The sequence below is a fragment of the Aotus nancymaae genome, unplaced genomic scaffold (assembly GCF_030222135.1).
Source record: "Aotus nancymaae isolate 86718 unplaced genomic scaffold, 86718_ANA_hifiasm-v0.15.2.pri h1tg000051l, whole genome shotgun sequence".
NCBI classification, from domain to species: Eukaryota; Metazoa; Chordata; class Mammalia; order Primates; family Aotidae; genus Aotus; species Aotus nancymaae.
Window position 1 is genome coordinate 8,430,426 of NW_026988465.1, and position 23,507 is coordinate 8,453,932.

The 23,507-nt window shown below is 41.3% G+C and overlaps 1 long non-coding RNA gene across 2 annotated transcripts in view; it reads right to left on the reverse strand.

Annotated features, from left to right (window-relative positions):
- Positions 1–11,647: 11,647 nt before the first annotated feature.
- LOC135269220 (uncharacterized) overlaps positions 11,648–23,507 on the reverse strand; it is a 101,427-nt gene continuing 89,567 nt past the window's right edge. The window contains exons 6-7 of one of the 2 annotated variants that reach the window (XR_010337537.1): positions 13,846–13,918; positions 11,648–12,112 (exon numbers count right to left, since the gene is read on the reverse strand). This is a non-coding gene — a long non-coding RNA (uncharacterized LOC135269220). Of the gene's footprint in view, positions 12,113–12,134; positions 12,282–13,845; positions 13,919–23,507 lie in introns of those variants that run through there. The other variant, XR_010337538.1, reaches the window with a different exon arrangement.

Sequence of the window (23,507 nt, forward strand, 5' to 3'; positions counted from 1 at the left end):
AGTACCTATTGTCCTGTGCAAATGCCAAATTCGGTTTAGGGCCATTCAAAGTCCAGAAGATGGTTGGCTATGATAAGAACAAACAAATTCTTGCTCAAGTGGGAACTGGTATTGCAGGGCATACTCTGCATTTTTAACTCACTAAAGCCTAGTTCTTAAGTTTAAGTGGTTCATAAGTATCTTCTAAGGAGCTGCACGGTTCCATCTGCTGTGCTTATCATCGGTATTGATAACGCTAGTATCAGTTAATAGCCTTCACCTGTTGACATTGAGTGGCTTGTGAATGAGCTTTTTTAGACTTTAGGTGAGGCTGCTGGGTGACTGTATCGATAGACAAATCTTGTTTTGGCCACAGAGTCTCACTCTGTCGGCCAGGCTGGAGTGCAGTGGGGTGATCTCAGCTCACTGCAACCTCTGCCTCCCGGGTTCAAGCAATTCTCTTGCCTCAGCCTCCCAAGTAGCTGGGACTACAGGCACATGCCGCCACACCCAGCTAATTTTTGTATTTTAGTAGAGACAGGGTTTCACTGTGTTGCGAACTCTAGCAACATGATCTTGAGATCTGTTATAATGCACCATACCAGGACTCATGAAGACTTTACAAAACATACATCATCTGAATGACCTGAGGACTACATGATGTATATACCACACATATTTGTTGTATTTATTATTTACCGAATATGCATGTATGTGGTATCATTACCTACCAATGAATAAAATCTTTTAAAAAGTACATATGGATCCAGCAGTCCCACTTCGGGGTATATATTCTAAGGACTTGAAATTATGTTGAAGAGATATCTGCACTCTGTTTATAATAGCTAAAATGTGAAAATTTCCTACGTGTCCATCAGTACATGAATAGATAAAGAAAATGTGGTATATACACACAATGGAATACTAGTTAGCCTTTAAAAAGAAAGAAATCCTATAATTTGCAACAATGGGGATGACCATGGAAGAAGACACTATGTTAAGGGAAATAAGCCAGGCACAGAAAGACAAATACTGCATGCTCTCACTCATACGTGAAATCTAGAATAATTTAACTAACAGAGAATAAAATGATAATTTAACTGAGAATAAAACAGAATAAAATAAAATGAAATCTAGAATAATTTAACTAACAGAGAATAAAAATAAAATAAAATAAAACAGAGAAATCTAGAATAATTTAACTAACAGAGACTAAACCATCTATTTTGATGGTTACCAGAGGCTGCAGGTCAGGGAATGGGGAGGTGGTGGTGAAGGGGTAGAAAGTTAAGAGTTAGACAGGAGGAATAAATGACAAGTATTTAAGGGGATGATATGTTAATTAGCTTGATTCCATCATTCCATGTTGTAGACATATACCATAACATCACTGTGCACCCCATAATTATATCTGATTATAATTTGTTAAAAAAAAGTAAATAAAAGGACACATAAATATGTAGAAACACACTGATATTATATACAGGTGAACACATATTTGTATTGGAGATGTGGAAAATAAGACACCAGGAGTGATGTGAAATTGCTCCTTCTGGTCCCTTTGTGGAGGAGTTAAGACCTGTCTATGGCATCTAAGAAGAAACAGGATATGGATTGGCAATTAAGCTGCCAGCTGGATTGCTCAGATAATGCCACAGTTAGGTGGGGCCTTAGAGGTCATCTAACTTAATTTAGTACATATTACTTATTCCATTGTTTCTCTATTACACAAATAACATATAGTCATTGTTGAAATGAGAAAAAATAAATACTTTGAAAAGATGACAAAACCAATGTTATGTTAGAGAATATATTCTTTTAGACACTTTCTCATACATATGCAGTGTTAGCCATCAGAGTGTCTTAGTTTTCTATTGCTGCTGTAACAAGTTACTGCAAACTTAACAGCTTAAAAGAACACAAATCTGATATATTACAGTTCTATAGGGTAAAAGTTGTTTAACACAGGTTTCACTGGGCTAAAGCTAGGGTGTTGGCAGGGCTGCGTTCCTCCTCTCTGGGTTGGGAAGAATCTGCTTCCTTGCCTTTTCCCACTTCTAGAGGCCGTCCGCATTCCTTGGTTCATGGCCCCTTCCTCTATCTTCAAAGCCAGCGGTGCTGCATCTCTCTGACCATTCTTCCCTCGTCACAACTCCCCTTGACCACAGCTGGGAAAAATTCTTCCTGATTTTAAGGACCCATATGATTAGACTGGGCCCACATATGTAATATAGGACCCCATCTCAAGGTTCGTAACTTAATCAGATCTGCAAAAATCCCTTTTGCCATGTAAGGTAACATAGTCTCAAATTCTGAGAATTAGAATACGAACATGTTTAGGGTTATTATTTTGCGTATCACACACAGAGATGAGACAACTGATGTTCACGGAGGATACGTGACTTACCCAAGATCACAAAGCTGGTAAATATTAGATCTATTAGTTAAAGTCTTTTACAGAGTCTGATGCAATTAGACTCTCTAATGGAAATTCATGATGAAAGAGATGTGAGGAACTAATGGAAATTACTGCTGAAAGGGACATAACAAAGAAATGCAGAGTTTGAACGGACTTAGTTCCAAGCCTCACACTTTGTTCTCAGTCTACAGATACCATGATCTTGATCTCTTAAGAGAAGGCATTGGCACAGGAGGTCCCTGTCTGTTTCTGCTGCCACTCTTGACATCTCTCAGATGACCCCTTCTGGCTCCCTTCAATATCCTTCTTTTCCTACTTGGCTTGGCTTCTGCTGTCTCCTGCTTCCACCCGCCGCATCCACTCCATGAGTCTCTCAGTTTCTGGATCCTGTTGCCACTTGCATTTCTCTCTGTGTCACTTTCAAGTTCCCTAAAGGAAAGTGTCTGATACAGTTCATTGTTCACTACAGACCACTGGGCAACCCTTATCGTGTGGAGGTACCCACTGTATTATCTCCCTGGCTGCCAGCCAGTTGCTGATGGCTGTCTTCAAAGACAACTGCCATTTCCTGGTTCCATCAGCCAGGATCACAGGGTCAAACGTGACAATCTGCACGTAAGAAATCACTTACGGTCTCTTCCCTCAGCATAGCACCATGGGCAGGGCAGGCACAGAAAGACTTTTCTCCAAATCGTTGGCTGTAATTTTCTTCCCGGCTCACCCCTGCATATACTGAAGCTGAGGCATTTCGGGGGACCACAACTAGAATGGTCTAGCTGAATGAATGAGCATGAGAAGAGGCCCATGGGAAGAAAGACAATAGTCCCCAGAACCAAGACTGAATATGGGCATTTGGAAAACAGTTTGGGTAATTGCATTCAGTACTTCAAGGCTCTAATTGCTGTTCTTTAACAACAAGGCCACATTGGCTTATGAAAAGTTCTAAAATTATATCATTTTTATCAGAAACCAAGACCTCAAGTTGCTCCCACAAACCACACAGGGCCTTGCAAAATGAGGCTATGGGAAGGGGACTCTGATGCTTCTAAATTTTGCACCCATTGGTTTCACCAGTTACGTTAGCTCTGAAAGGGGCACAAAATGGCCTCATTAACTGGGAAGAACGAGTCTAAACAAGTTTCAGAAGGAGAAAAGGTCCCTTGGGTCCACTGAGCCCTGCCACCACCACCCCCACCTTCCTAATGGAAGAATGCTGCTGGAAAAGTGTCATCCGATATTTCCCACAAAAATGTGTGCTGTGGTCACAGCTCAGAGATGCCAACACAAATCTCCAACACAGCCACCTCCTGACTGAGAATACATTCTGGGCTGTTTTTACTTTGAGCCTCGGTAATCGGGGACAAAAGCTGATTACAATTTTAATTAATTACATGGGAGTAAACGGCCGTCTGATCCATAAGGGTCATAGCACATAATGTCCCCGGTGGCACTATGCCGGCAGAGCTTTGGGAGGAACTTTTCTTTGTGGTATGCTACATTTTCTCTTCCTGTTGTGCTTTTAGAGAGAATTCTCTAAAACGTTATTGTGTCCTCAACCTCCTACACTTTATAATAATTAACCAAATTCATTCATTGTTACCTTTTTAAATAACAGTCTTCCTGAAGCCAATCAAAACATATTTTTTGAGCAACAAGCACTGTGTTCAGAGCTGGAATAAACTGGTGAGTAAAAACAGACATGGTCTAGGAGACCATGTAGATTGGGTATTTTTGTTCCAAATAATGTAAAAATATAACTTATACTGGGTTGAACAATAGATATTTGCTGCCTCATCAAGCAAGAATCCAGGGGGTGATGTGGGCCCAGCATTGGTTAATTCAGCAGTTCCATAGTAGTCTTCATATCAGCTTTGGTCTGAAGTTCTTGGTCTGCTCATGATTGCAAACTGTCTGCAATAGCTCTAGGCTGTGCATTCTCAACCACATCTAAATGAAAATAAATTTTAAAACCCAAAAGGAAGGCCCTCTCCTCTTTGGATCCCTATGCTTCTTTTTGAGAGATGATTCCTTTCCTAGAAAAACTCTTCCTCCGAGGCTCACTCCCCAGCAGACATATCCACAAGACTTACAGGCAGAATTGTATCCCAAACCTGTTCCTAAGCCAATCGACAACAAAGCAAATGAAATGGTCCTAACTGGCTTAGGACCCTGTTAGGACCCTCACATTTTACCACCTGGGATTAAGAAGAGGCTCAGTCTGCAGCCATAAAAAGGAATTAGTTCATGTCCTTTGCAGGGACATGGATGAAGCTGGAAGCCATCATTCTCAGCAAACTAAACCAGGAACAGAAAACCAAAACACCGCATGTTCTCACTCATAAGTGGGAGTTGAACAATGAGAGCACATGGACACAGGGAGGGGAACATCACACACTGGGGCCTCTTGTGGGGGTTGGAGGCAAGGGGAGGGAGAGCTTGAGGACAAATACCTAATGCATGCGGGGCTTGAAACCCAGATGATGGGTTGATAGGTGCAGCAAACCACCATGGCACATGTATACCTATGCAACAAACCTGCATGTTCTGCACATATATCCCAGAACTTAAAGTAACATTTAAAACTAAAACTAAAAATAATAAAAAAGGAAAGTCTCAGTCTTTCCCAAAGCACAAAGATGCCCTATCCAGAAACACAATTCAGGACCCTTAGCAGGGAGAAAGAATAACTATTGGATAAGAAACCAGCAGTGGCTGCCTCAATAAGAGACTTTCCGATACCTGGGAGGAAGGAGAAGAAACACTACCACCACGTACCCCGGACCACCATCCCCCTGCCCCCTAGTAAGCGCAGAGTTAGACAGACCAACGTTTAGGGTCAGCACTGCTACTTAGTAGTTGTTAGATCTTGGATTAGTTATTTAGCCTTGTGGAATCTTAATTTCCGCATCTGTGAAGTGGGAAACTACACCTATCGCACCAGATTGCTGTGAGAATCAAATATATTAGTATATGCAAATTACCTGGCAGGTGCCTGGCCCATAGATGTGTGCAGTAAATACCATTCTCTTGCCCAAAGCCCTTGGGTAGCTTACGGTCTAACTTGCTGGGTAACTGATAAGTCAGTTAGCTCACATTCTGATTATTAAGCATTACCATAAAAGTATGTAAGAAGGCTCCCTGGGGGAGGGAATACTATCACCATTGCTAGGAGCCACTAAAATCCTCCAAATGGTTTTTTAGATCCAATGGGTGCTTTCCATTTCTTTCTCTTACCTTACCTTTCTGCAGTATCACTCATCTTGGCAATTCCTTTTCTTCCAAACTCCACCTTGGCCTGTGTTCCATGACCATGTTCTCCTGGTTTACTACCTACCTCTCTAGCATTTCCTTTTCATGCTCCCTTCCAGCGTCCTCTTTTTTTTTTTTTCTTGCCTTCCCCAAACTGTCTTCTCCCCCTCTATTTCAATCTCATCTGTCAATTCCTGGGGTAAGGTCTCATCATTTCCTACAGCTTCAACTTCTATTTATATGTTCATGACACATAGGAGACATTCAACGCACACTGTTTTCGTTCATTTTATAATCAACAAATATTTATTGAATGCTTACTATATGCCTGGTGTTGTTCTGTGTGCTGAATATGCAGCAATAAACTAATCAGACCAATCCATGCCCTCAAAAAACTTACATTCTAATGAAGAGACAGACAATGGATAAAGGAAATGAACATTTCATAGGTTAGATGGAGGAAATGCTGTGGAAAAATATAATGCTGGGTAGGTATGATAGGGCGGCCATAAGCAGACCCTTCTGTTCATTATGGGGTCCTCAGGAATGCCTCCTTAATAATGTAACATTTAGGCAGAGTCTTAAGATAAGGGAGGGATTATACCATGAGGCTTAGCAGGGACAATAACAAGCATAAGTGCCCTGGGATGGGATGGTGTTTGATGTCTTGAAGGAATCATCATGGGGCTAGAATGAAGGGGGAAAGAGGATGAAAAGATAAGGAAGGCAGATCAGCAGGGTTGCATGGGCAATGTTAGGAGTTTGGTCTCTACCATGAGTGACAAAGGAGCCGTTGAAGATTCTTAGGAGAGAAGCAATATGATCTGAGTTATGCTTCTAGAGGCCACTGCAATAATCAAAGCGAGAGACAGAAGGGGCTTGGATCAGGGTGGCGGCAGTAGAGTAGTGAGAAATAATGAATTTGAGTCATAATTGGAAGTGAAACTAACACTATCTACTGCTGGATGTGGGGAATGGAAGAAAGAAATCAGGACTGAGCTCAAAGGTTCTGGCCCAGCAAACAGAAGGAAGAGTTGTCATTTTCAGAGATAAGAAAGACTGGCCGGGTGCGGTAGCTCACACCTGTAATCCCAGCACTTTGGGAGGCCAAGGTGGGTGGATCACCTGAGGTCGGGAGTTTGAGACCAGTCTGGCCAATGTGGTGAAACCCTATTTTTATTAAAAATAGAAAAAAAATAGCTGGGCATGGTGGCACATGCCTGTAGTCCCAGCAACTCGGGAAGCTAAGGTGGGAGAATCACTTGAACCTGGGAGGCAAAGGTTGCAGTGAGGGGAGATCATGCCAATATACTCCTGCCTGGGTGACAGAGTGAGACTCCATCTCCAGAAAATAAAAAAGAAAGAAAGAAAAAAAGACTGTGAGGGAGCACATGGTAGGTGAAAATAAAGAGATCGATTTGGTGTAAGTTCAGTTCTACATAGTTATGAGACATTGAAGTGCAGCTATTGAGAAGGGCATTGGCTATGTGAACATGTAGTTTAAGAAACAGGTCTGGATTAAAGATAGAACTTTGGAAGTCATCAGCACCTAGTTGATTTTAAAAGCAGTGACACCAGATGAGGTCACCAACAGTAGGCACTTAGAACAGAGAAGCAAACCAAGGACTGAGAATTGGGCATGCCAAGAGGAAGAAGTCAGGGAGAGGAGGGAAGGCAAGTAAGGAGACTAAGGAGTGGCCCAAGGGGAAGGAGGACAACTGTGAATGCATGGGGTCCTGAAAGGCAAGTGCAGATAGAGAGGCCGGGAGCAGGTGAAAAGTGTGTCCACTGCTGAGAGAGGAAGTACGATGGGGGCTGAGAACAGAGGTGTGGATTTTGTGATGCGGACGTCACTGACCTCAATGAAGCAGTTTCAAGAGGTTGCAAGAGAGAATGGAAAGAGAGAAGTTGGAAGCAGAAGTGTGGCAACTCCATCAGGGAGCTTGGCTGTAAAGGAGAGAAGAATGGGGTGATAGCTAGAGGATGGTGGTGTGGAGTCAAAGGAGGTTTACATTTGCTTTTAAGATAGGAGATTCAATATGCTTGAACAATGATAGAAACAAGCTAATAGACACTGATATTTTTATGATGAAGTGGAGAGGGAATAGAATTATTGAACTAAGGTCCTTGGGAAAGGGAGAAGAGATGGGACCCAGACAACTAACAGAGAAGTAGATTAGTTTCCATCAAGAGAAAAAGCAGATTATAAGTGTGAGAGTGTGAGTTCAAGCACATCCTCTTCTGGCCGCTTCTGCTTTTTCCATGAAATAGAAAATAAGGCCATCAGCTAAGACCTAAGTTTGTGCAGAAGGTGATGAAGGCTCAAGGAGAAAGAATAGGGTGGGAGATAACCACCTTGGAGGGCAGAAGAGTGAATGGACTAGGGGAACGTGGTAGGATCACTGGTGAGTAAATACTGAGTCAACATTGACTGTTGCATGTTAGCTCCACAGTCTGTTTTGAACCGTGATATCTCTCCTGAGTGCAGCCTGCTCTTCCTACAGCCCCTGTTTCAGAGACTGTCACTCCCATGCACCCAGCTTCCAAAGCAGAACACTGAGAGTCATTTAAAATTCCTTCCTGTAAATAAATCATCACTCCGCGTATTTCTTTCTTCTTCTTCTTTTTTTTTTTTCCGGTTGTCACATTGGGAAAAAGCGAGGAGGGATGCTACTGAGAGCTAATAGGTAGAGGCCAGGATGCTGCTAAACATCCTACAATGCATAGAATGGCCCCCACAGCAAAGAATGATCCCCTCCAAGAGTCAAAATGTTGACATTGAGAAGGCTTTATTTCGTTCACCATTGTATCCTTTTTTTTTTTGAAAGAAAAAAAAAGAATGAAGAGGAGGAAGAAAAAGAGAGAGAGAGAATGGGAGTATTGCTTTCTTGCCCAGGCTAGAATGCAATTTAGTAATGGGTATTGAAAACCACTTTTATACCAATAATTATACTTAATGATGTAGACAGGAAGGAATAAGGGAAGAAAATAACAAACAAGCAGCCAACCAATATTTCATTTAAACCTATGAAATGCTGTGCGATTACTGAGGAGTGATTTACTTCCAATTATGTAGTCACTTTTGGAATAAATGTGAGGTGGTAATGTATGTTTTGTGTATTTGAAGTGGAGAGTTCTGTAAATGTTAAAGTTTACTTGTTCCGGGTCTGAGTTCAAGTCCTGGATGTCCTTGTTAATTTTCTGTCTGGTTGATCTACAGAATCGTTAGCTCTTCTTGTTACATTGATCCTTTTGCCATTATGTAATGTCCTTCTTTGCCTCTTTTGATCTTTGTTGCTTTAAAGTCTACTTTATCAGAGGCGAGAATTGCATCTCCTGCTTTTTGTTTGTTTGTTTATTTTTACTCTCTGTTTGGATGGTAAATCTTCCTCCTCTTTGTTTTGAGTCTTTGTGTATTGTTGCATGTGAGATGGGTCTGGATGCAGCATACCGATGGGTTTTGGCTTTTTATCCAATTAGAATATATATGAGTTTAATACTGCCATTTGATGCTAGCTGGCTGTTTTGCCCATTAGTTGGTGTACATTTTTCATTGTGTTAATGCTCTTTGCTTTTTGATATATTTTTGGAAAGGCTATTGGTTGTTCCTTTATATGTATAGTGCTTCTTTCAGAAGCTCTTGTAAAGCAGGCCTGGTGGTGGTGAAGTCTCTAAGTACTTGTTTGTTCACAAAAGATTTAATTTTTCCTTCGTTCATAAAGCTTAGTTTGGCTGGATATGAAATTCTGGGTTGAAAGTTCTTTTCTTTAAGGATGTTAAATATTGGTCCCCACTCTTTTCTGGCTTGCAGGGTTTCTACTGAGAGATCTGCTGTAAGTCTGATAGGTTTCCCTTTATGGGTAACCTAACCTTTCTCTCTGGCTGCCCTTAGTATTTTCTCCTTCATTTCAACCCTAATAAATCTGGCAATTATGTGCCTTGGGGTTGGTCTTCTGGAAGAATATCTTTGTGGTGTTCTCTGTATTACCTGGAGTTGAATATTACCCTGCCTTGCTAGGTTGGGAAAGTTTTCCTGAATGATATCCTGAAGAGTATTTTCCAACTTGGATTCATTCTCTTCGTCACATTCAGGTACACCTATCAAATGTAAATTAGGTCTTTTCACATAGTCCCATATTTCCTGGAGACTTTGCTCATTCCTTTTTATCCTTTTTTCTCCAATCTTGTCTTCTCGTTTCATTTCACTGAGCTGGTCCTCGACTTCTGATATCCTTTCTTCTGTTTGATCAATTCGACTGTTTAAACTTGTGCATACTTCGCGAAGTTCTCGTGTTGCGTTTTTCAGCTCCATCAATTCACTTATATTCCTCTCTAAATTGTCCATTCTCGTTAGCATTTCGTCAAACCTTTTTTCGAGGTTCTTAGTTTCTTTGCATTGGGTTAGAACAAGTTCTTTTAATTCACAGAAGTTTCTTATCACCCACATTTTGAAACCTGCTTCTGTTAATGGAACACACTCGTTCTCCATTAAGCCTTGTTCCCTTACTGATGAGGAATTGTGATCCCCTGTAGAGGGAGAGGGATTCTGATTTTGAGTATTCTCAAAATACACTCCGCGTATTTCTTAACCTTTCCTCCTTAGTTCAGAGCCTTGCCAGTTTTCACTGAATTAGTTAAGTATCTGTCACATTGTTATTGCTTAGTATTTCCTCCACTAGACTATAAATTTTTAAAAATCAACACAACACTCTTCAATAAATGGTGCTGGGCAAACTGGATAACCATATGCAGAAGAATGAAACTAGATCCCCATCTCTCCCATATACAAAAATTAAATGAAAATAAATTAATCACCGAAATCTAAGACCTGAAATAATTAAACTCCTGGAAGAAAACATGGAGGAAATGATCTAGGACTTTGGTCTAAGCAAAGGTTTTTTGTGTAAGACCTCAAAAGCAAAGGCAATCTAAGTAAAAATAGACAAATGGGATTCCATCAAGAAAAAACGCTTCTGTACAGCAAAGGAAACAATCAATAGAGTGTAGAGACAACCTACAGAAAAAGAAAAGATATTTGCAAACTATCCATCTGACAAGAAATTTAAAAAGAGGCTATATCAGGAACTCAAACAACTCAAGAGCAAAAAAAAAATCCAATTTAAAAATAGACAAAAGATCTGAATAGATCTTTCTCAAAAAAAAAAAAAAAGACTCGTCTCAAATAAATAAATTAATTAAAGAAAAAAAAGAAATAGAAATCTTATTATTTGCAGCAACATGGATGGAACTGGAGGTCTTTATGTTAAATGAAATAAGCCAAGCACAGAAAGACAAATACCATATTTCTCACTCTCATATATGGGAACTAAAAAAAAATGGATCTCATGAAGATAGAGAGTAGATTGGTGGTTATCAGAGGCTGGGAAGGGTAGGAGAGTGGGAGGACGAAGAGAAGTTGATTAACAGATAGAAATATACAATTTGATAGAAGAAATAAGATCTAGTGTTTAATAGATCAGTAGAGTGATTTCAGTTTACAATAATCTTTTGTATATTTCAAAAAATAGCTATAAAAGAATAATTGAATGTTTCTATCATAAAGAAAAGATAATTATTTAAGGTGATGGATATCCCAATTACACTGTTTGATCTTTACAAATTATATGAATGGGCTGGGGGCGGTGGCTCACACATGCAACCCCAGCACTTTGGGAGGCTGAGCTGGGAGGATCACTTGAGGTCAGGAGTTCGAGACCAGCCTGGACAACATGGTAAAACCCCAAATCTACTAAAAATGAAAAAAATTAGCCAGGTGTGGTGGCAGGCACCTGTAGTCCCAGTTACTGGGGAGACCGAGGCAGGAGAATTACTTGAACCTGGAGGCAGAGGTTGCAGTGAGCCAAGATCATGCCACTGCACTTTAGCCTGGGTGACACAGCAAGACTCCATCTTAAAAAAAAAAAAAAAAACCACACACACACACACACAAACCAAAAACAAATTATATAAATGTATTAAATTCTCACATGTACCCCTAAAATATGTGCATCTATTATGTATCAATCAAAAATAAAATAAATTCAGCTCAGCAAACATTGAGGACATTTCATGTAGGAAATGAAGAATGAAGGTGAATAATAGTTTGTGCCCTTGAACAGCTCACAAATTATTTTACCATAATAGCTCCCATTTTCTGAGAACACTGGAAGAGAATCATGTTTTTTGGAGGAATATTATTTGTTTGGTTTTGGACGCTGTCAGCTTGAGATACCCGTGAGATGTCCACATGGGAACGTTGAGTAGTTTAGCTGAAATACATTAGGTGATTGTGTGGCCCAATATTACTCCTTTAATATTTATGATGAGGTATGGAACAAGGTGCGTTCAATTCACCCAGGCTCTTGGTAAACTAGGAATGGGGATTCAGTAGGTCTGCAGGCTTCAGGGTCTACAGCGCTGACAAACTCCCAGGTGATGCCAATGATACTGATCCACAAACTTCACCTGAGGGACAAAAGTTAGGAGACAGAAACCCATGCGGCTAATTTCAACTTCACGTGTAAATTGTTACAATAACAAGGAAGCTACAGGAACATAGTTTATTTATAGCAGGTGGATATAGGCAAGACCATACAGCTTCTTCACTGGCAGGTGGAGGAATGTGTACTTGATTCTGAAAAATATGTAGAACCATGAAAGGACGTGAAAGAGGCATAACACAGTTCTATGAAGAATGTGTTTTCAAAAAAAATTTTAATTTTTAAATGTTTTTCTTTGCAGAATGCTTTTTGAAAGCCAGGTGTGCATCAACTGCTATCTAGGCAGCAGAGATAACAACACTGAACTGTGAACAGGAAACCCGGGGAGCTTACATGCTAGAGGAAGGTGGACAGATAATAGCAAGAAAACAAATCAACAAAGTCATCTGAGATGATAGAAGTGCTGTGAAAAAATAAAAAATAGAAAGCGTAGCTGGATCCCGGAGCATTGCTCTAGTGGGAGGTAATTGTTGGGTGAAGAACTAAGAGTGCAGTGGGGCCAGTCATGCACGGATATGGGGTAAGAGCATTCTGGGCACAGCAATGATGTGTTCCCTTTCCTTGCAAGGGAAGAGGAAGGCAGTGGCCTTGAAGCAGAGGCGAGCAAGGAGGCAGGTGAGGATCAGTCACATGAGTGTTACAGGACCCTGGGGAGCAGGAGGGGAAACTGTAGAAAATGAAGTCAAAGGATCAGCCAGGACCAAGTCATGCAGGGGCTTTGAAGCTGCAATAGAGAGTTTACATTTTGTTTTAAACGTGGAAACAAAATTATTCCATTTTTTAAAAAGATAGCCAGGATCATAGCTAGCCCTTGCTATCTTTTTTTTTTAAAAGGTGGCAAGCATGCTCAGGACTGTGCTATACAGGAAGGTGAACCTGTCAGCAACACGTAGAAGGGCCCCCAGAGGAAAGAGAGGCTGTTTTGAAATGCCTGCAGTTGACGGTTAAGGAAAGCCTAAACGGGAAGTCAGACTTGTGCTTCCAAATAAGGCTACAGAAAGTGACATACAAGATTCAAATAATACCCAACTCTCTTGATCCCAGACATGCAAGGCCAAGAGCCTCTCAATAACTCCCTCGTTTAATCTCCACGACCCCACAATGGTTGTTAGAAATTTTGGTTTCCAGGGTTTTAACCTGGACCTGTTAAAAGACCATAAGGCCTCTGGATGTCAATACCTAACTGAGGCAAGAGAATAGGGTCTGGAGCTAGGGAACCTAAGTACTACCTTGAACTCAATCAAATGAAAAACCCCAACTCTCTACAACCAGAACTGGAACGTCACTTCCTCCTCTTCATTTGTATAGGATGGACACTAAGTAACCAATGGGAAACCTCGAGAGGGTATTTAAACCCCAGAAGATTCTGTAACCAGCACTCTAGAGCTGCTTGCTGGGGTCTGCTCCCACCCTGTGGAGTGCTTCCATTTTCAACAAATCCTGCTTTTGTTGCTTCGTTCTTTCCTTGCTTTGCGTGTTTTGTCCAATTCTTTGTTCAGAACGCCAAGAACCTGGACACCCTCCACTGGTACCATAACTACTTTGGGCAATGTTTAAATTCAGGGGAGGCTGGAATGAATGAGTGGGACTCCACTTCCTTCTGCCAAAAGGGAATGAAGATGCTTATTATTTTTTGAGTGCTAATATAGCTCTCTCTTACCCTTGATGCCTTTCTTTAAATGCTACTGCTCAACTTACCATCTGAGTAGTGAGATGGAAGTTCCAGGATGAATCCACTTTAAACATATCGCTAGCACATGTACCCCTGAATCTAAAATAAAAGTTAAAGAAATTTTTTTTAATTACAAAATATGTTCATGTATATTAACACTGTTCGGGTGATAAGAATATTATGTAAATTAACTACTCGATGTCTTGATTCTGGACAGTTGAAAAGGGTAGTCACCAGACTCCCTCTTTGGAAAATGGTTTTCATGGTACCCTTCATCCGGGGGCCTGAGCAACAAAAAGCATTTAATACAATCAAAAAGGCTCTAGTTGGGGCACCTGCTTTAGGACTGCCAGACATAACTAAACCATTTCTCCTGTATGTTCACAAGTGGAAGGGAATGGCTATTGGGGTTTTAACCCAATCTTGGGATCATGGCATCACCCAGTGGCCTACCTATCAAAGCAACTAAACTCCGTGACTCAGAAATGGTCACTGTTTCAAGGTTCTTGCTGCTACAGCCATGCTTATACAGAAAGCTAATAAATTAACTCTGGGGCAACAGTTAACCTTACGGGTGCCACACTCTGTTTTAACACTAATGGATCAAAGAAGGCACAATTGGCTGTCAAATCCTAAAATAACCCAATACCAGGGACTTTAGGTAAAACCCCCCACATAACCTTAGAAACCGTAAACACTCTCAACCCTGCTACCTTGCTCCCACTGGAGCCAGAAGCTCCCCTATATAACTGTATAGAGACAGTAAATATTCTCAAGTAGAAGGGACCTTACAGTTCGGCCCCTCCAAAATCCAAGCAGCTTAGTAGCAGAAGGAGTCAGATGGGCAGAATATGCAATTGTTACTCTAAATTCAGTGGTAGATGCTCAAAGCCTGCCAACAGGAACCCCAACCCAGACAGCAGAGCTAATAGCTTTAATGCAGGCATTGCTGTTAGCAAAAGGTAAAAAAACCAATATATATACTAAATCCAAGTATGCCTTTGCTATGCTACATGTACATGGGAGCATATACAAGAAAAAAGGACTCCTAACTGCCCAAGGAACAAGTGTAAGGTACCCAGAAAAAATCCTACAACTTTTAGATGCAGTATGGGAACCTAACAAAATAGCTGCTATACACTGCCAAGGCCATCAAAAGGTGGGACCCTAGGGGCAAAACAAGACAGGAAAGCAGATGCAGGAGCTAGGTGTGCAGCGATAAATACCCCGCCTTCCAGCACAGCAGCTAGGAAGGCAGCTTGTGCCATGCCTCTCCTCCCAGAACCTTTGCCTAAAGAAAAGCCAAATTACTCCCCAGATAAGAGGGCCTGGTTTGCTCAGGAGAAAGGAACTTATACTAAAAAAGGCTAGTAAAGGTTCTCAAATGGAAAATTAGCTATTCCTGGAGTAGTAGCCCCCAGGTTTGTAAAACAGTTCCACCAACGACCTCAAATGGTGAAAACAGCGCTAGAAACACTAGTGGGACACCACTTCCATGTGCCACGGCTCAGCGTCATCTCCCGAGCCATCTGTACTGCGCTCAGAACGACCCAGGGCCAGGGCCAACCTGACCCCCAGGAATTCAAGGAACAGGGGCAATCCCTTGTGAAAACTTGTAGATTTTACTGAATTGCCTCAAGCAGGAGGCTATCAGTATATGTTGGTATTTGTCTGTACTTACTCTGGGTGGGTTAAAGCATTCCTCACTCAAACTAAAAAGGCCAAAAAGGTAACCAGAGCCTTAGAAAGGATATTATCCCCAGGTTTGGGCTGCCTCTAACTCTAGGCATTGTAGCTAAAATTGTTCAAAATCTCTCTCAACTGTTAAAATAAATTGGAAATTACATACTGCCTACAGTCCCCAGAGTTCAGGAAAGGTCAAGCAAATAAACTAAACACTAAAACAATTGCTAAAGAAATTCTGTCTGGAAACCCACTTACAGTGGGATCAAGTCTTGCCCATGTCCTTCTCTGAGTTAGATGCACCCCAACCAAACTTTATATTCACCTTATAAAGTTTTGTTTGGGAGACCACCCCCCTTTTAACCCAGGTAAAACAAAATCTTAAAAAACATAGGAAAAATAAACATTAAGAAAACAAATGCAGGCCCTAGGTAAAGCCATGAAGCAAGCACAAAGCTGAGTACAAAAAAAAGTACCTATAAGTGTAACAACTCCAATCCATTCATTTAAATGGGTACACTCTGTCTGGGTTAAAAAGTGGAACCCAACCACATTGGGCCCTACATAGGATGGCCCTTTTATTGTGGCCTTATCCACCCCCACTGCTGTTAAAGTTGCTAAGTTGTTCCCTGGATTCATCACAGCCAGTTAAGGCCAGCAGCTCAACACAAGTGAACCAGTCAGCCAGATCCAGAGCACCCCACCAGACTAACCTTGAAATGCATCATCAGCAAGGACCAGGACCAGCCCAGTCCGGTCCCAGATGCAGACAACCCTGAAAAGTCGTGAAGTCCTGCTCTAGTCACACAACCAGAAGCTGACTAGTCAACACATGGCCAAAGCTTAAGGAAATGCCACCGGATAAGTAAATGTAAACTAAAATCTTAAGCAAAATCTTAAGCCTTGTTGTTATTTTAGTAATATTAACTTTCCTGTTATTATGTTGTCATTGCTGCAAAGTTTTGCTCCCAGGAAAAAGTATTCCTTGTCCAGTGTTAGTGTAAAATGTTGCCTTACATTTTGCTCATGTTAGCCCTTATGGCAAATCTAGTCCGGGGGGAGGTCCTAAATGAGTGTCCTATGTGCACCCACACTACATGGATAGGGCATACATAAGTTAAAACTTTACTGTACCAAAACACATTGCAAGTGTACAGGAGCTTCCCTAGGAACTTGCATATATAATCAAACTACCATTCAGTTTGTAATCTGGATAATAGTCAGCCTTATGTGTGCTGTAATCCCAAACTTTTATCTGGGGTATCGTTTGAGCTCCGAGAAAGATCAGGAAAAGGAACCCTGTACAACCTAACTCAGGTGCCCCCTTCTCATCAGGAAAGTGTGTCCTTATTATACTTAGATGCTAATAGGTAGTAAAAGCACTTCTTCAAAATAAGAAAATAGTGGTAGCCCCAATTTGCTGTAACGCCTCCGTTAAGAAAGTCCTAACTGCGTGCGCATGGCATAACTGCAAAACATATAACCCTCAAAAAAAGCAAACTGTGCTTACTCAAATACCGCTTTGGATTAGTAATGCTATAAGCTGGTACAATTATAATAAATGTACAAGTAGGAAACTGGAAAGACACAGACTGGCCCCTCCAAAAATAATTAATTATTATGGCCTAGTTACTTGGGGGCAAAACAGGTCGTGGTAATATCGCACTCCCGTCTATATAATAAACCGCATCATTAGGCTGCAGGCGGTTCTAAAAATCATAACCAATAAATCATCCAAAGCTTTAAATTTGCTAGCTGTACAAGCCACACAGAAAAAAAATGCCATTTACCGAACAAACTAGCGTTAAATAATCTTTTAGCCCAAAAAGGAGAAGTGCATAAAAAGTTTAACTTATCAAACTGCTGTCTAGAGATTAACAATAACAAACAAGCATTCATAAAAATTACCGCTAGAATTCAAAAACTAGTTCATGTTCAGTACAAACCAAAAAGAAGACAAAAACAAACTAAAAATGGCATACCTCTAAAGGTAATAGTAACTTAAATGCTTAAAGTAGTGGTGTTGCTTTCTATTAAAGTGTTATTCATAAAAAAAAGGGGGGGAATGAAGAAGGGAATTAAATAATAGCAATAATAATAAAAACAAAACCTTAATAATAGCAATAATAGCAAAAACAACAACAAACCTAATTTGTAGTTGCTATATAATAAAGTACATTTTGCCGTGTTGTGTGCTATTTAATAAGAAGTCTAACCCCCAGCTCCGCTTAAAACTAACTAACTCCCTGTAAAACCTACCTTATCTATTCTCCCCACATTCTCAGCAAAGTTCCCAGGCATCTCAAGACTCCTGTTTCTCTTGCTGACCAGCTGCAAGGTCACAGGGCAAGATAACACCCAAAGAATGTACAATGTGTTTCTCAAAATGCTGTTTTTCAAATGTAACATACATCGCAAGACATGTTACAAATTAATTAACTGTTCTTTGTTCTGGCTTCTGTAAACCTGTTAGCTGCTATGAGTCATCCTGGATGTATAAAAAGTACCCCACTTTATTTCTCCTTTGCTCAGCTTTGGGATGCTAATCTGCCGAGCCGGTGGCCACCTTAATAAAATCCTCCTGTTTCACCCATCGGTCTCTCCAGTCTTCTGAATATTCTGCAACATGGTGTTATATAAACATTGCTAAAATTAAAAACAAACAAACAAACAAACAAACAAAAAAAAAACTAGGCCGGGCACGGTGGCTCATGCCTGTAATCTCAGCACTTCGGGAGGCTGAGGTGGGTAAATCACCTGAGGTCAGGAGTTTGAGAGCAGCCTGGCCAACCTGGTGAAACCCCGTCTCTACTAAAAATACAAAAATAAGTTGGGTGTGGAGATGGGCGCCTGTAATCCCAACTACTCAGGAGGCTGAGGTAGGAGAATCACTTGAACCTGGGAGACGGGGGTTGCAGTGAGCCGAGATCACACCATTGCACTCCAGCCCGAGCTACAGAGCAAGACTCAGTCTAAGAAACAAACAAACAAAGAAACAAACAAAAACCAACCAGCAGAATGCTGGTGCCTCCTGGGAAACTCTGCTGCCTCTTGCAGGGATTGGTTTATTTAAGACTAAGGCAAACCTTGGGGCAATACTTTCCACTGCAATCCTCATGGGTATTTTAATGTAAATGAGTTTCAGATCCTTATTGAGAGACAATTTTGCCAGGGACACAGGACAGTTCTGGCCCCAGAGTGTCTGGTAACGGACTTGGGGGCGTAGAATGGGGAAGGGGATAGGGGAAGGAGGTGGCCCAGGGCACTGTACTTCACTTCCTTCATACATTTGCCCAGAGCCAGGAAACAGCCCTCACCCCCTTCCTGGGCAGAGTCTTCTTAGAATACTGAATGAAGAAGAAGAAAAAAACATGGATTTATAACTTTGCATTATTTGTGCTTGATTAGATTCTAACCTTAATATTTATTTCTTTAAAAGGAAAACTCTGATCTGCATTTTTGACCATTTTCCCTTGGCGTAGCTGCTAGGCTGCCTTCTGCCATCTCCAGACCAGAAATTTCCTGGGCACAGGGAAGCCACCAGGCACAGTGGGGAGAATTGTGCTCTTTAGGTTTAATGTCATAGAAATAGGGAGATGGCAAAAGCAGATGAAAGGAAAGTCATCCCTCAGCAAGCACCGACAGTGTGCCCTGCTCTGCTGGGACAGCTCTTATGGAGATTAACTCAAGGGTTCCTCACTTTTCTCTGGTTTTCCTTGGAATCCCGAGTGTCAAAGATTGGCTCGAATGGTGGCCACTCCTCCTGCCGGGTCAACTGTGTAAGTAGTAGCAATACCTAATATTTATTGCACTTGTAACACACGCTAGGTGTTTTCCAGGAATTCCTTCATTGAATACTCTCAACACCTTAAGAGATGGGTCTCATCTTCAAATAAAATAACTGCCCCCTAGAGATACTGAGTGAGCTGTCCAGAATCAACAGAGCCATGATTCATTCAATCCTAAGCCACTGGATTCTAGAGATCATCTGTTTAGCTCTTGCGTGATAGGCCTTTGACTTTCAGGAAAGGCACAAAATTATACTTACTTTGGGTAAAATTCTCCACTAAGTTTATGTTTGAGATCTTCAGGCTTCTTCTTCTTCTTCTTCTTTTTTTTTTGCTCCCCTTTCTCCCTAAAAGCACCTCCTCTTCAATTTAGGTATCGAAAGCCTTGTCATATTATACATTCCACTACCACCACTACCTCTTTTCTGAAAAAAATTTACCCGGTAAGATTCACTCATCCATGCTGCTATGCCTTCTAGGCACAAATGCATTGTTGGACTTTCCATCTCTATGAAACTTTTTTTTCTTCTGAGAATTTTCAGCTATGAAGTAGCAGATCGATTTGCCTCTTGACAATGGTTTTAAGATGTCTTGGAATACCTGGGTGTGGAGACCTTCTCTCAAGGGTTTCCTTCTTACCTGGATAGGGTGAGCCCCAGAACCCGCCACTGGTTGTATGTTCTCTGGGAGATGTTAAGCATTCATTCATTCATTCATTCATTCATTCATCAAGTATGTATGATTGCTCTGACTGGCACTGGAGACTCAAAATCAAAACAAACACTACTCCTTCTACCACAAAGCTCACAACATACAGTCGAAGACAGACATTAAGTAAGAAACTTCAGTGAAAAATGTACTGTTCTCAAACTACCTATTGGGTACAATATTTGGGTGATGGGTACACTAAAAGCCCAGACTTCACCACCACATACTTCATCCATGTAAGCAAAAACCACTTGTACTCTTAAAGCTATTGAAATTTTTTAAAAGATGATTGTAACAACCTTCTTGATAAAAAAGAAAAAAGGACAGTCCTCACCCCCTATCTGTCTTTTCTTTCCTCTTCCTTTCTCCCACCATTGGCATACCTTTGCCCCAAGGCTCCCAGATGCTCTACGTCTATATCCTTCTTTCCTCCTTGTGCCAGTATCCAGGCTTGGACCTCTCTGTCTCACTTCTGTCTAAGGGATGATCATCATGTTTGACACAGCTCATTGCCAGCCAAGAAACCCGTGGCTCAGTGACCATTTTTCTCTGCCGTGAAACTTCTAGTCATTTGAAACATGCAGGACTGGGAACAGGAAAAAGAACAGAGAGTAGCTGGTGGTCAAGTTGACAATGCCCATTAATTCATTCATGTATTCACTCAGCAAACATTGATTAAACAGCTAGTATCTGCCAGAATTGAGACACAGAAAGAAAAAATACAGTCGTTGTTGCACAGTAGAAAGGCTGTAAGTCTAAAGGTAAGAATCCCCTCTACCGTCTTCATGCGTCTGTCCCTGATATTTAACTCTCTCCTTAGCACGAGGTGGGCACTCAATAAATACTTGTAAAATAAAAGAATGAACTCATATCTTGGCAGAAAATACAGATATGTAAAGAACTGTAATAAAATGGGATGGCCATTCATTCAACAAATATCAACTGAATGTCTACTAAGTGCTAAGTACTATGTCAAGCGAGACAGATGCAGTCATTGATCTTAAGAACTTCACAGTTAAGCATTTGCGTTGCAAATATTAAAGTTGTGATGAGTGATGTGAAAAAGGCCAAGGCCTAGAGAGCATGTAACAAGATGTTTGCCTGGCACATGTGAAAGCCCAGTAACTCCCAAAAATGTCAGATTATTTTTGAAAAATGGAAAGATATTGATATAGTTGAAACATTTAAAATGAGGGAAAAGAAAGAGGAGGAAAAGATGAGTTTAGAAAAGCAAAGATTGGATTCCCAGGGCAAATGAGGAATGCAGGGCTTATCTCAAGAACAATGAGAAGCTGTTCTAAGGTTTTAAGCGGAAGCAAGGTATGGTAAGTTTTAAATTTCCTAAAGTCACTCTGCCTCAAGGACAAAGAATATGAGGAGATCAAGAGTGTAGGCTGGGTGTGGTGGCTTAGGCCTGTAATCCCAGCACTTTGGGAGGCCAAGACGGGAGGATCACCTGGGGTCGGGAGTTCAAGACCAGCCTGGCCAACATGGTGAAACCCCTCCTCTACCAAAAATACAAAAAAATTAGCCGAGTATGGTGGCAGGCACCTGTAATCGCAGCTACTCAGGAGGCTGAGGTAGGAAAATCGCTTGAACCCAGGAGGTGGAGGTTGCAGTGAGCCCAGATCGTGCCATTGTTGGTTAAGTTGTGGATACTGTCAACTTGAGATACCTGTGAGAGAACTAGATGGAAATGTTGAATAGTTTAAATGATACTAATTTGGGTACTGCCTGACCCAATATTATTCCTTTAGTAATTATGGGGGCATGTATGGCCCAATCTAAATCAATCAGAATATCATCATGCCCAGACCACAATGACCAATTCCTAGAAAAGCCACATGAGGGGCTGGGCATAGTGGCTCACACCTGTAATCCCAGCACTTTGGGAGGCCAAGGCAGGTGGATCACCTGAGGTCAGGAGTTCAAGACCAGCCTGGTCCACATGGTGAAACCCTGTCTCTACTAAATATACAAAAATTAGCTGGGCATGGTGGCAGGTGCCTGTAATATCAGCTACTTGAGAGGCTGAGGCAGGAGAATCACTTGAACCCAATCATTGCAGTGAGCCACGATCACACCATTGTGCTCCAGCCTGGGCAATAAAACAAGACTTCTCAAAAAAAAAAAAAAAGAAAGAAAAGAAAAGCCGTATGAGCCTCAGTGGACCAATCTAATTACTTCTCTTAATTTGAATGGGTAGAAGAGGGTTCTATACTCTGGTTGCAAAGCTGTGAACTTCTAAGTTCAGAGCTGTTGATGAGCACGTCACCTCTGTAAGGATGATGTTGTCTTGAAAAAAATGAGGATACCATACAGAGAGAGAAGAAGCAGAAGAAAAGACTCCTGAGAATATAGCTGTTCCTTTGCTTCTGCCCCTGGCTTGGTTACATGAGCTGAGTTGGTATTTGTCTATTAATATATATTTTTCTCTGTCTCTGTCTCTCTCTTTCTCTCTGTGTGTCTCTGTCTCTGTTTTATTCTAGCTAGTTTTCAGTGGTATTTTATCATTTGCAATCATTCATGATGGTGCTAGCAATATAAGTATGCAGTTGGATTTGCAATTTCTCTTATTCAGAAAGAGAGAGATTACCTGTAGATATTGTTGAAAGTTGCAGATGTTGTTACAGAATTTGAAGCTAGGGGGTGAATTAGATCACCAAGAAAGAAAGAGGAGTACTGAGATATAAACTCTAAGTATTCTAACATTGAAGTTTCAGGAGAGGAGGATGAATTCTCAAGGAAATGGGAAGGAATGGCTCAAGTCATTGGAGGAAAATCAGTAGAGTGTGGTGTCTAAGACGCCAAGGGTGTTTTAAAGAGGGTGTGGTCAACTGTATAGACTCTTCAAGACAGGGAAATAGTACTATAAGAACTGGCAATCAGCCGCTGAATTGGGTAGTGCAGAAGTCATTGGTGACTTTTCTAAGAATAATTTCAGCAGAGTGGAGGGGTCAGAAGCCAGTTGGAGTGAATTGAAAAGGAAATGGAAGTGAGAAAGTAAAGCCTGAATATGGAAGCGATTCTTTTTTTTTTTTTTTTTTGAGACTGAGTCTCGCTCTGTTGCCAGGCTGGAGTACAGTGGCGTGATCTTGGCTCACTGCAACCTCCAGCTCCCTGGTTCAAGCAATAGCCTCAGCCTCCTGAGTAGCTGGGATTACAGGCACCTGCCACCACACCCAGCTAAGTTTTGTAGATTTGGTATAGATGGGGTTTCACCATGTTGGCCAGGATGGTCTCTATCTTCTGACCTCATGATCCACCCGCCTTGGCCTCCCAAAGTGCTGGAATTACAGGGAAGCAATTCTTTTAAGGATCTTAGCTGCGAAGGGGAGAAAATGGAAAGAATGGCAGCTGGAGAGGGAACTCTAGAAAGGATATTGTTTACAGTTTTTTGTTTGTTTTATGATGAGCGGGACTAAAACCAAATTGTATTTAAAGATCTATTAGAACACAGAGGAAGGAGGAGCTAACTCTGCCTAGGTTAGTAGAGGAAGATTTCCCCA